Source organism: Neltuma alba, unplaced genomic scaffold, assembly GCF_004799145.2.
Source record: "Neltuma alba isolate B1F8T4 unplaced genomic scaffold, ASM479914v2 tig00011142_pilon, whole genome shotgun sequence".
Lineage (NCBI taxonomy): Eukaryota > Viridiplantae > Streptophyta > Magnoliopsida > Fabales > Fabaceae > Neltuma > Neltuma alba.
Window position 1 is genome coordinate 1 of NW_021635877.1, and position 13,030 is coordinate 13,030.

The following is a 13,030-nucleotide window of genomic DNA, read 5'->3' on the forward strand; positions in this document are numbered from 1 at the left end:
ATTTCTTTCAAATGAATGAATTCATCAAGAGAAGTTGCTGCTAATAAATCTCACCAATTACTGCCATATGATCAGAGTAAGCAATAAGGTTGAGATGTTAGGATGTTAAGCCCATCAAATTATGAAGGAGACTGTCCAACCCCGCGCTAAAATGAAGCAATCTGACACCCCATACATTGAGCATATCTTATGATCAATCACAACCGCCCATGACAATAAAAACATGTGTCAACACCCAAATGCGGCACATATTGTAGGATTAAGCACAATCACTTAGCCTAAAGCAATAATTGTTAGTAAATGCATATCAAAGCGAAACTCTTTCTTCAAACCATCTCCAGGAAATGCACAAATTATTAATGCCATGGGTTACGATGTTAAATCCAAATTACAATAGAGACATTGGTAAAATCTTCTTCTTCAACACCTAAAAGATTCGAACCCATATTATCCCATCAAATCACTTGTAGTATCAAGTTATACCACTATCGCTTTCATAATGGTAGGCTAAAAGCTGTATTTGTTGGTCAAGGCACAAATACATTTTCTTGAGCCCTCTCAAAGCGTTGTTCTAATTATTGATGTCTTAGAGTGGGATGTTAAGCCCATTAAATGTATTGGTCAAATCTTCTCTAGCATAGATCCCCTCCCTCATGCTACCCACAAGGAAGCTTGTACAACACCTTAGTTTTTAACCTTTTTACACATTAAATAGAAGAAACTACTCATTACAAGTCCTTATATTAGAGAAATCCAAATTTTAAAATAAATGTGAGAGGGTTACTATTTGCCATGACCTTAAAATTAGTCTGATTTTAAAAATCATAACTAAATTTAAAAAAAAGGTAGTTCCAAATTCTATTTAAAACTTGTTAAAGGATCTTCAAGGGAAAAACATACTCTCTGATTATGAATCCTTTATACTTGTACCTAGTTTTCATGCAATATATATTGTTCATATAGTCAATTTTTTTATTTTTTTTCAGAATTTATGCTTCATTCTAGATAAGCATACCTTTTTGTATAAAACTCCAATTTTAATAAATTATCACTTATTTAAAGCTAAAAATAAGATCCATTAAATTGCCATGTTTCATAATCAAACTCCACCATTTGCTTAAAGTTTGTGGTTATCAAGTTTGGTAGTTTTAGGAATATTTTTATCCCCCTTTTTCCTTCTTTCTTGAATTTGAACCAATTTTTTAACCACATTAGCTATTTTCTCATGCTATACTACATCTAAGTTTTTCTCATGCATACTTTAGGATTAATTATATATCATAGCCAAGTTTTACATCTAAGTTTAGTATCAAATTTACATGCTTCAAAATAGAATGTTCAAAGTCATATAATAACATATGTCAATAAGTAATTCCTCATGCTAAAGCAACTTCCTTTCCTTTTCTTTTTGCATTCGCAGCCCCTAGATGGTTTTGATTTAAGCATAATGGGAGTGAAATTTTATAAAAATCTTAGTAGTAAAGAACCACAATAAAATGTTAAGCAAGCAAAGCATGTCACATATTACTTCCATGTCATCAATCAGTGTTCATGTCATGGATATCATACCAATAGGCAACTCAACCTTGCACATAGTCAAGGCATAAAATGCAAAGAGTTAAGCACATCATCACCTATCTAGCTTTACCACATCATGGCATATAAACAAAGAATAACACATGACAAAAACCATGCAAGTTAATATCAAATTGTAAGTTCTATGCTACCTTTCTTCAAGCTTGGATTTTCGGTCTCTTATTCTTCCTCTTGATTTTCTTTATATCCTTATGTAATCCCTATCAATCAAGGATAAGGATACTTCACATTATCACTTAAATCAACATAAAATATTACTCCCTCCGTTCCTTATTATAAGAGACGAATAACCGAATTATGTTGATCAAAAAAACAGTTAAAATTAGTTAAGAACAATCAATGTGTAAAAAATATAATTTTTTTCCAAAAATGCCCACATTAATAAGGAGAGAGAGTATGAGAGAGAACAATTAAATTATTGAAAGAAAGAGAAGTGAGAGGGAGAGAGTGTGTGAATTGGAGACAATAAATATGGGTAAAATAGGAATCAACACAAAAAAGTAGAAACAACTTTTAAGTGTCTCTTATATATAGGAACATGCCATAAACACTAAATGTCTCTTATAATAAGGAACGGAGGGAGTAATTCATACCCTTTAACCATTTTCCTTTTGTTTTTTTTTTTTATAGCAATTGCTTCCTCTTTGTTTTTGCTAACTTTCTCAAGTCACTCCTACAAAATTTTACATGTAGAATTCATACAATCATCTAATTTTAACAATATCCATCTCCTCTCGATCCAACCATGCTTGGTTGAAAGTTATAGGGTTTAAGATTTAAAATTTTATTTTTAATTTCAATACTTTTCAAATACTTTTTTTTGGTACTCTCCTACACAAAATCACATTCTAAACATAATAAGAGCATCAAATTAACTCAAATCAAATCCTAACCCTAATTTCAGCCTTGGCTAAAAATATGCTCTAGTATTAGGGAGTTGGATTTTCTTCAAGAATCAAGCATAAAGATTAATTTTCTTACTCATCAAAACCTATTCAAAACTTATTCTAACTATGGCAAATAACTTTCCTAATTGAAGCTTGGGCTTACCTTGATAGAGAGCTCTTGATTTCCTTAAGGTTTCTTGCTCTTGAACTTGCTTTCCTCCTCTTACTTTTCAACAAATTTGGTGGCAAAATCTTTTCCCTTCAAGTCTCCTAAACTAGCCGAATGTTAGGTCTTGAGGGAAGGTATTTCTCCAAAAGTTAGATGGAGAAAAAGCAATCTCAGCAAGCCTCCATATTCAAATAAGTCTCTAACTCACGTTTCACATCTTCCCAGGCCGTTTGCAACGTCTAATGATAATCCTAACACATGTATAATTTTAGGTAAAGCGAATTTTCATGTTCGGTCAGCCAAGCCCACAAGGACCGGCTTGTCTAAACTTGCATGTTATATTTTTATCATTAGAAATATGTTCATTTTTTATAATTATATTTATATTAATAAAAATACCAATAACAAGTTTGACCTAAAATATAAATTTACAATATATAGCTCACTTTGTGCAATTATTAATTTATTAGTTATTATTTGAAAAACCCAAACCCATCAAGGGCCGGCTTGTTTAAGCTCGAACCTATCAAGAGCCATCTTATTTAAGCCTAAACCTACTAAGAACCTTCTTGTCTCTAGCTAGTTGCAAATCAATCCATACTCCAAATTCATGAAGCCTGTCTCTTCACTTTTCTGGAGAAATCCATATCTTTTTAGGAAATATGAAAAACCAATTCCTGTCATTTTTTTATTGATACTGGATCTTGCAAAACCATAATGAAACCACATATTCTTCCTCTTGATGGGTTCCTTTCAATTAATATTTTGTCACTGCTAACTCAAAGTAGTTCAAGGTTTATTAGATTACTCAAAGAAAGATTGGAATTCAATTTTTCCCAGGATGTGTTTTGAGGATCAAAATCCTTGGAAGTGATTTACCTGGAGAGGATGTTCTTATTAGATTTGATGCTTATTTTCACACTAAGACTCTTCAAGTCTTCAAGTATTGCCTAGAGGAATTAGATATAAAAATTATTTAATGCATATACTGAAATTCCTAGTCTATTTGAAATCCAGCAAGCGCCATCAGGATATGAGGACATCAGAGATCACCTTCTTAGATTCTGTGTTGGTAGTCATGATCAATTCTCTCATCCATTCCCACTATAGAGAAATCAAGAGTTTTTTTTTTAATAAAACTCTCTTTACAAAAAATGAGGATATTAATCCTACTAAAGCTTCTCATTCAGGAATGAATCCAGAAGACCTTAAAAGCCAAACAAGAATGGGCTACACTTCTTAAATAAGATCTTATCAAGCCAACAAAATCAGATTGGGCTTATCAAGCTTTCTATGTTGAGAAAAATATTAGAATTTTAGAGGAAAGAAAAGGTTAGTCATCGATTGTAAGCTTCTTAATGTTTTCCTTCAAGATGGCAAATTCCATTTGTCAAAGCCCAGTTCTCTTACAGTCCAACTCAAAAATGCTAAGATCTTTTCCAATTTGATCTTAAAGTGGGTTTTGGCAATTAGGTATTCACCCAAAAAATCACCATAAAACTACTTTTTGCATTCCAAATGCCTAATGCCAATAGACTGTTATGTTATTTGGACTTAAAGCCATCCTATCACTATTCCAAAAGGTTATGACAAAAAATATTTAAGCCCATTCTTAATAGTATCCTCATCTACATAGATAATATTTTGCTTTTCTTAAAAGAAGAAGATTCCTATAAGCTCTTATTAGCCCAATTTAGAGATATAGTTGAAAAATATAAGATTATAGTGTCAACAAGAGAAAGGAGAAATTAGTATCAGAAAAATTACTCAAATTTTTCTGTATTATCCAAATAGAAGAATTACTCAAATTTCCATATAAAAATTTCACCACAAAGCAAATTTAATAGTTTTAAGGGATTGTCAATTATCTAAGAGATTTTTCTCCCTCATGTGTCCAATTATACTAGCTAGCTATCCAAACTTTTGAAAAAGAATTCTCTTGTATAGGAAGCAGACCCTCAAAAGAATTGCTCAGCATCTACCGCCTTTAAAGACTCCTGACAAAGGATTGCGAATCCTACAAAATTGATGCTAGAAAAGATTTTTTGGGTGTTGTTTTAATTGAAAAAATAATGAAAAAAGATTTTATTGTAGGCTTGGAAGTGGATAATTCAAAGAGTCAGAAAAACATTACCATGCTACTTACAAAGAAATCCTTGCAATCAAAAAAGAAATTGAAAAGTTTAGTTTTCATCTCAATCCTTATTAGTTCAGAGTAAAAATAGACAATACGTGTTTTCCTAAGATGCTTAATCCCAAAAGAAAAAATTCACTCTCTCATTAAATTCACAGTTTATCATCTCAAAAGGCATCAAAATACCATTGCAGATTATCTTTCAAAGCCTCAAAAAACTCTCAAATTTCATCTTCTCCCATAACATATCAACCACTCTATACATTACAAAATGAAAGCCACCATCTTCCCTCCTTGATCACGACCTAAAACCCCTACAAATGTTCATAAGTTTTGATATGGACACTCTATATCTCACTATCCCTATCATCAAAAGACCGATTCCATAAGAGCTCTTATGTACCTCTAGTTTCTTTCAGCCATCAATACTTGAGCCATAGCCTTTCTAGGCTTACCCATACACCACTATTTGTGTGACTCCAAAAATCAAAAACTCCCATCTTGTTATCCTTTTTGAGTTATTTGCTTCTTTATCAAACTAGCGAGGAAAACTTTATAATATTCTTAATGAATTTAATGTTTGAAGTGCACTACCTTCAAAACAAAAAAGGTTTTTCTGCTTATTTACTCTCTATAGGAGATATGAAAGGGATGCAGATAGAAGTCTCTACATAGAAGGACTCTAATTTTCTCAACCAAAATTACCATTATCTCCTCAAGTCCGTTACACATTAGGAATCTATAACTCTGATCCAAACAACTCTAATCCAGAAGACTGCATGAATTTGTCTCTAAGTCATTAACCAATCTTCAAGGTCTAGACATAAGGATGACCCACCAGGAATCTACTTTAAGTGTGACTTATGTATCTTTATATCACGTGTCTACTTTAAATTTGTTTTAAGTCTATAAGTCCTTGTCCTGGTTAATAATTAAGGGCATCTTTGCCCTTATGTCACGCGTCTGATTAAGAATCTTTGTTTTTGTGTTTGTAGCAATAATTTTTGTTGATTGTAGTGCTGTAATCTTGATGTCTATATAAACCAAGTTCTGCCAAGTGATAGAAGTGGAATAAGCTGCATGAAATCCTCTGTATCATATAAGTGTGTTTTCATGAATTTTCTCTAAGCCTCTTTTTTGTTTTGACAGCCTAACTTATAATACCTTTTTTCTGTCTCTAGAGATTCTATACATGCTATGCCTTACCTCTTTAAGAATATCCTGTGCAACAGAAATAGAATCTGACCATGATCTTTTAAGATGTATTCAGTAACAACTCTCTAGGTTTCCTAGTTCTGGTATCCAAAGACAATAGTCATAACATGGCCCTTCTGATGAGTTGATATATGTGGCCTTACCTAGACTAAAGCTTTAAATATCAGGCTATGTTAACTTAGGTTTTTAGGCTGACTCTTCATGTTGTATTAGAGCCTGCATTTAAGACAGAAGCTAGATATTATTTATGATGATGAGCAAGAAGAATTCATCAAAACCAGAGTAATACATCAACCAGTCTTGAACCTGTTCGACTTTTCTCATCTTTTAATTCTTAAAGACTTCCTTCTTTTATTTGTAGAATACTTTCTACAAAGATTGAAAATCTAATTGAAAACGATTATCTTCCTGATGATGCCAAAATTCAAAAAATGGATTTACCTCTTCTCAAACCATTGTTCTAATCGTGTCACCAGAGATATTAGAAATCTGATCTCTGTAAGAAGACCTCATGTAAAGGAGATTGTTCAAATAACTAATCTAGATACCTGTGGTCTTCCTGCAACTTCTACTGAATAGTACGTTACTCTTTATATTATACAAAGGACTTCATGTAGCTCATTCCACTCTATCACTTGGCAAAACTTGGTTTATATAGACCTTAAGGATTACAACACAACAATAAACTAAAATTATTACTACAGACACAAAAACAAAGTTTCTCAGACAGACGCATGATATAAGGGCAAAGATGCCCTTAATTATTAAACAAGACAAGGACTCACAAACTTAAAACAAATTTAAAGTAGACACGTGACATAAAAATACATAAGTCACACTTCAAATAGATTCTTGGTGGGTTATCCTATAACTCTAGTCTAGACAACTCTGGTCCAGAAGGCTACATGAATTTGTCTCCAAGTACTAAAGTAGAAAAACCTTTTTTGGTTTTGAAGGTGCTGCACTCTAAACATTAAATTCATTAAGGATATTATAAAGTTTTCCTCGCTAGTTTGATAAAGGAGTAGATGAGTCAAAAAAGGTAACAAGATGGGAGTTTTGATTTCTAAAGTCACACAAGTGGTGATGTATAGGTAAAACTGGAAAGGCTATGACAAGTATTGATGCTTGAAAGAGACCAAAGATACCTAAGAGCTCTTCTAGAATAGGTCCTTTGATGATAGGGATGGTGAGATATGGAGTGTCCATATCAAAGTGTTGAGGCTATGGATGGACTCCAGTGTTAACAAAAAAGAGATGAAGCCAATAGAATAAGGAACCTCTGGCAAGGTTATAAACATCTGTAGGGGTTTCAGGTCATGATCCAAGAGGGAAGATGGTCGCTTTCATTCTGTAAGACATTTCTTTTTCAGGTCAGAAATGATTAAGATGAAATTTGGAAAGCTTTTTGAGGGCTTGAAAGATAATCTACAATGGTATTTTGATGCCCTTTGAGATGATAAAACTGTGAATTTATAACGAGAAAACCAATCTTTCCATAAAAGAGCTAGCTATTTGTAGGATTAAGCATCTTAATTAATAAGGATTGAGATGAAAACTGAACTACTTAATTCCTTTTTTAACTGTAAAGATTTTTTTGTAAGTAGCATGGTAATACTTTTCTAACTTTTTGAATTTTCTGCTTGCATACTCACAATAAAATATTTTTTCATTTATTTCTTCAATTAAAATAGCACCCCAAAAATCTTCACTAGCATCAATTTGTAAAATTCGTAATCCTTTATCAGGAATCTTTAAAGGTAGTGGACGCTAAGTAATTTTTTTGAGGGTTTGGATAGCTAAGGTCTAATCTGTTCCTCATGCAGGAGAATTCTTTTTCAAAAGTTTGGATAGCTTTGAAAAAATAGTTAACTATGATAGACAAAATGGATTGATGTTTTATATTGAGGACTAAATTAAAAATCAAACTAACTCTTGTATTAAAAACTAAAAGTAATACTCCTCCGGTCCTTAATATAAGACCCAATTGTTGAGTTGGGTTTGGTCCTAAATATAAGACCCATTTCTCATATTATCAATTTTTCTAAACTACCCCTATGGATACTCCTCAACCATAATCAAATAGAAGAGGGAGATGAGGTATTAAGAAAGATGATTATGGTGTTTTAGGAAAAATGTGTCACTTTTCTTATAATTAACCAACTTACCTAACTTCCTTAATCTAATCAAATTAGTTAAATGGGTCTTATATTAAGGATCGGAGGAGTAACATTTTTGTTGATGCAACCTTGACAATGATGCCAAATAAGCAAATTTTAATTCTATCAATGCCACATTGGATGAGTTATGGGAGACTCGGATGTTTTCTAAGATTTAGGAAACTTTAAAGAAGTCACGATGAGGCAAACTATAAAAATTGAGCTACAAACTCGGCGAAAGATTAAACAATTAATTTTCTCTGGATAAAATTTTATGAATTCTCTAGATAGGGCTGCATGCCTTACCCCTGTAAAACCACCTAAAATGCCTAATTCTTTTTAGGCCAATTTTTTCAAGTTGGGCTAACACACTTTCTTCAGCTGGAGCGAGCATAGTGGGTTGTAGTTGGAAAAGTACAAATACAAGCGGTACATAAATAGTATAATAACTTACTACCCTCTAAAATCCACCCTACTTGGTTAATGTGTCGCCCTGGGAGATACTTAATCTGCAGCCTTTAACATAAATTATTTTAGACAGTAAACAAATTTCTGCGGTCCATAGAAATAGATTGTGAAAAATCAAGACAAACCAGCTCCAAATGCATGTATAGCTTGCTTGCTCGGTGTCAAGGTTGGAGTTTGATCACATTCAAAAGTTGAAATTGCATTTATTAGTTAGTTGCTAGAATGATTTTTGTCACCCAAAATCTTTCAAACAATTTCAAGGGTGTATGCCTCTTCAACAATGAAAATCTAGTTATCTGGGAAGAAAAATGGTCCAAAATCTAACTACCTAATAAATATATGCTACAAGCATAGTCGTTCTAATACTCCTAAGTTTTAACAGCGCAATCCTTGGCTCAGCATTTTGCTAGCCATTTATTCCGAACCCTTTAAACAACTGCTTCATGAAAGCCAGATTATGCAGAAATATGGTTGCAGAGACTACAGAGGTAAGATAGCAATAAATTTTGAGCTTACCTGAGTCCAACAGCCTCCAGAAGGTGTAACAAAACTCGCATGTGGAAGAGCTTGAGTACTATGATATCCTCCTCCTTCTGTCCATTCTTGATTTCACCAACAAAGACTATTTTCAAAGACAAGCAGGATCATGATGTAATCAAATTAAAGTTATCATTATGGCACAGGGCTATTCGTTAACTAGACCTACAGAAGTCGAAAATTTGTAAGTCGGCCAGTAGATTAAAGAATAGCGCCCCTCAATGAAATGTTGGAAAAATCTGAGCGTTTAAACTCTATTAGATCACAAATCCTAAATGTGAACTAAAATTTCTGTAAACAAGAGAAACGATGTTCCTTGTTTTAATGATGACCTGAACATTTATAACTCCAAGAAAGCTGGCGATTCAAAGAATTCTAAAGCGTAAAATGACATAACAATAGAGAAGAAACTAAACCAAAGCCAGCAGAGCAATATCAAAGCGCTTGCAACATCAAGAGGACCATTGATCGTCTGCATCCAGCTCTCCAAGACCCATTAAGCTACACAAATTTGAACAAAGAACTCTCTAATCATTCGAACAACCAGAATCCAAAAACTAAAAATTACAACGTGAAAGCAAGATCAGGTAGGATGAACACCTTCATCACAGGTTCACGACGACTTCAAACTGAAATCAATCACAATTTCATTAGACTTTTCAGTAAATCTTTCAACAGTTAATTCAAGCAGAGGTATCAAATCCGTTAAATTTCTTCATACATATGCGAAGAAACAGACATACTGGAGATCGCACCCAAACTGAACTACCTTTACCTTACCAGAAAAGCAGGGAAGAGAGTACAAACACGATCGATGGGATTGGTAACGGAGATCTTGAAGAAGAAAGACGAGAATTCCCAAACAAAAAAAGAAAATTACCATGAACTACGGCGAGGAAACGATGGAGAGAGAATTGAGAGCGTGAGACAGAGAGTTAGAGCCTTCACTGACTATTATTTACCCGTTAAAGTTAAACGGTCAAGACTCGAGGATTTTTATGAGATATCAAATTTTGAATTTGGGTTACAACTACAGGAGGAAAAAATTAAAGGTAACGGCTTTGTTTTTTTTTTTTTGGGGGGGGGGGGATTCAAAATTTGAATTGGGATTTTCTGACTGGAATGTGCGGTTTTTTTTCTTCCAAGAGATGTAATAAAAGCAACGGCAATTTTTCCCTCTTTGGAATCCATATGCAACGATGTTCCTAATTCCGTAATGATTTTTTTTTCTTTTTGCCAGAATCCCAGTTTCATAATGATAAGACAAGTTTTGAAAATTAAGGGCTGTCGTAGCAATAGAATTCAAAGTTAAAGTGAATTTATGTCTAGTCTGTTTTTTATGTCATTAATTAATAAATAATAATTGAAATTACTTTATTTTAATATTTTAGTATTCTTTTAAGTTCGTAACTAAATATAAATATATATTGTTTACTGATGAAGTGAAATGCTAGAATAGAAAGGATTAAAAATGTATTCCCACAATATACTGCGTGGAACGAAATAACAAAATAATTACATTGATATTAATAATATTAATAATATATTTAAAAAAGAAAAAAATCCCATATAAATACTATTTGAATTCTAAATTCCAGATTAGTCATTCTAATGTCATAAAAGACAAATAGGTCTACAGGTATTAAATTGAGATTTACAAATTTTAGCAAATTACCTCAATGCCTTTTCTCTCATCTTTTTTTGTCTTCTATCTTTCTTCAGGTCCTCTTCTTTTTCGAAGGGTGGCCGAATTGAAAGGTTAGGCATGAATTGCCAAAGGGTTCGGTGAAGAAGAAGAAGATGTGGTCTCTCCTACGACGTCATAATATGTTCTTAATGAATATTTCATGATGCTTGAGGTTTGAGATTTGGTGCCTCCTGTCTTTCGTCTTCCCTTCTTAATCTCATCACCAACACTGTAAGAGAGAGAAAGAGAGAGAGAGAGTTTAGAGAAGAAGCAGGAAAAAAAAAAAGGGAAGAGAGGGAGAGAAGAGGAGAGAGAGGAAGAAGAAGCACCCATAGAACCAGGGTATTTTTATGCAAGGTTTGAGAGTATATTGATTAACTTTCCACTATCTTCTAAGAAAGTTTATTCCTAAACTTTGTTATTTTGTTAGTTTCCATTTTCTGCTATGTTTTGTTAAGTCAGGAATGAGTAATAAATTTCATTACCTAACCAGTAAATTTCGATACATGTGTAGTAAACAGCCCTAGTTGGTTTGTGGTGAAATGACAACACTTAATATATGAATGACTAGATTTGTGTTAGTAATAACAACTTTTTTGTAAAGCCAAGGAGATTGACTTGTTCTTGAAATTGAACTCATATGTTAATGGAACTGATAAGATTTGTTATGGCAATGACTACATTATTGTGAAGCAAATTAAATTAAGTGGGTTGTGGGATTTACTACACTTCATAATGGAATTGACTATGTTTCTTTTGATAATGATTAGATTATTGTAAAGAAAATATAGTGTATTAGAGGACTACAAAGTGATGTTTTTGCAGGAAGGAAAAATGATATTAGAAGGAGAGCCAAGCAAAGAAGTGAAGAGTGGATGCATATTATTTCGAAAGGAATTTCTTGGGTTGGGGAAGAAGTTTAAGAAAAGTATTGTACACACAAATGCATTATCCAACTATTATTATGATATTTGACTTATGGTTGTAGATAGAATTTGTTTACAAAAATATATTTAATCACTATTATTGCACATTTATTGATAACAAGTGCAAATTATGTTTACCTTTGGAGGTCATTATAATGAATGTAGCTTTCAATAGCATTTGCAAAGTGATTAACAACTTTCAAAGTGAATATACCAATTTCTATAAGGTGTTGCACAATCTTTTTATTTGTAATCATTTATAATCCATTTGCACATAATTTTACTAAACATATAATAAGAATAACAACTTGTGAAACAAAAGTAACTATTTGTATAAAGAGTTTTACAATTTATTATAAGCTATTTGTAGCCAGTTTTACAAAACAAGTAAAAGAAATCACAACTTGCATAATGCAAGTTGCCAATTGTATTAGGAGATTTGCAACTTGTTTCTTTGTAACTATTTTTAATGCTTTTACCCACAATTTTACTGAATATATAGCGGGAATAACAACTTATGAAATGAAAGTGACCATTTACATCATGAGTTTTACAACCTGTTTTAATCAACGTGTCAGTATGTGAAAATATTCAACCGTTTTTTCTTTTTCTTACTCCAAGGGCATATTAGTCATTCTATCAAAATTTGCAAATCCAAAATTCATACCTTATGCCTATTTGGTCATTTCATTTATCTGGATCATTTTTTTGTCCTTGTCAATTTCAGTGAGTAACTTTTTGACATTTTTCTGTTATTTTTCCTTTAAAAAAAGCATAAAAATGTGAATACCAAGTTTAACCTAAAATATAAATTTACAATCAGTAGTTATAATTAAAACTGAAATAGCAAGTACTACCTCAAATCTTAATTATAAGATCTCATTCGTAGTCTATAAATGATGTCCTATAATTAAGATTGGATGTAGTATTATAAATATGCAAACATTTGCTAGCTTGCTTACACAAATAGCCTCCTTAGCAAAATCATCAACAGCTTCTCACTTTGGTTATGTGAAAGGTATTAGGGATATGCCAAGTTAATTAGTCAACATCCTCCTCTTTTTTGTTGAAAACAAATATATAGATTGCCATTATTTTTCTGATGTAAAACAGAAAGGAGAAAGGGGAAGAGAAGGGAGATCAGAGAAGAATATTAGAGAGAAAGGGAGAGCAGAGATGAGAATGGGAGTAGAAAAAAACTATCTAATACGTTCAATAAAGCCAAGTCTGCCAACATGATAGAAACCTAGGG

General features: G+C 32.5%; 1 long non-coding RNA gene across 2 annotated transcripts; it reads right to left on the reverse strand.

Moving 5' to 3' along the window:
* Window positions 1–8,996: 8,996 nt before the first annotated feature.
* Window positions 8,997–10,066, reverse strand: LOC114761861 (uncharacterized). 2 transcript variants are annotated; one of them, XR_003742195.1, is made up of 2 exons: window positions 9,946–10,066; window positions 8,997–9,330 (listed from the first exon to the last, which is right to left on the reverse strand). It is a non-coding gene; the product is annotated as an uncharacterized LOC114761861 (long non-coding RNA). The 2 variants fall into 2 exon arrangements; XR_003742194.1 differs by lacking the exon at window positions 9,946–10,066 and adding an exon at window positions 9,628–9,907.
* Window positions 10,067–13,030: the final 2,964 nt, after the last annotated feature.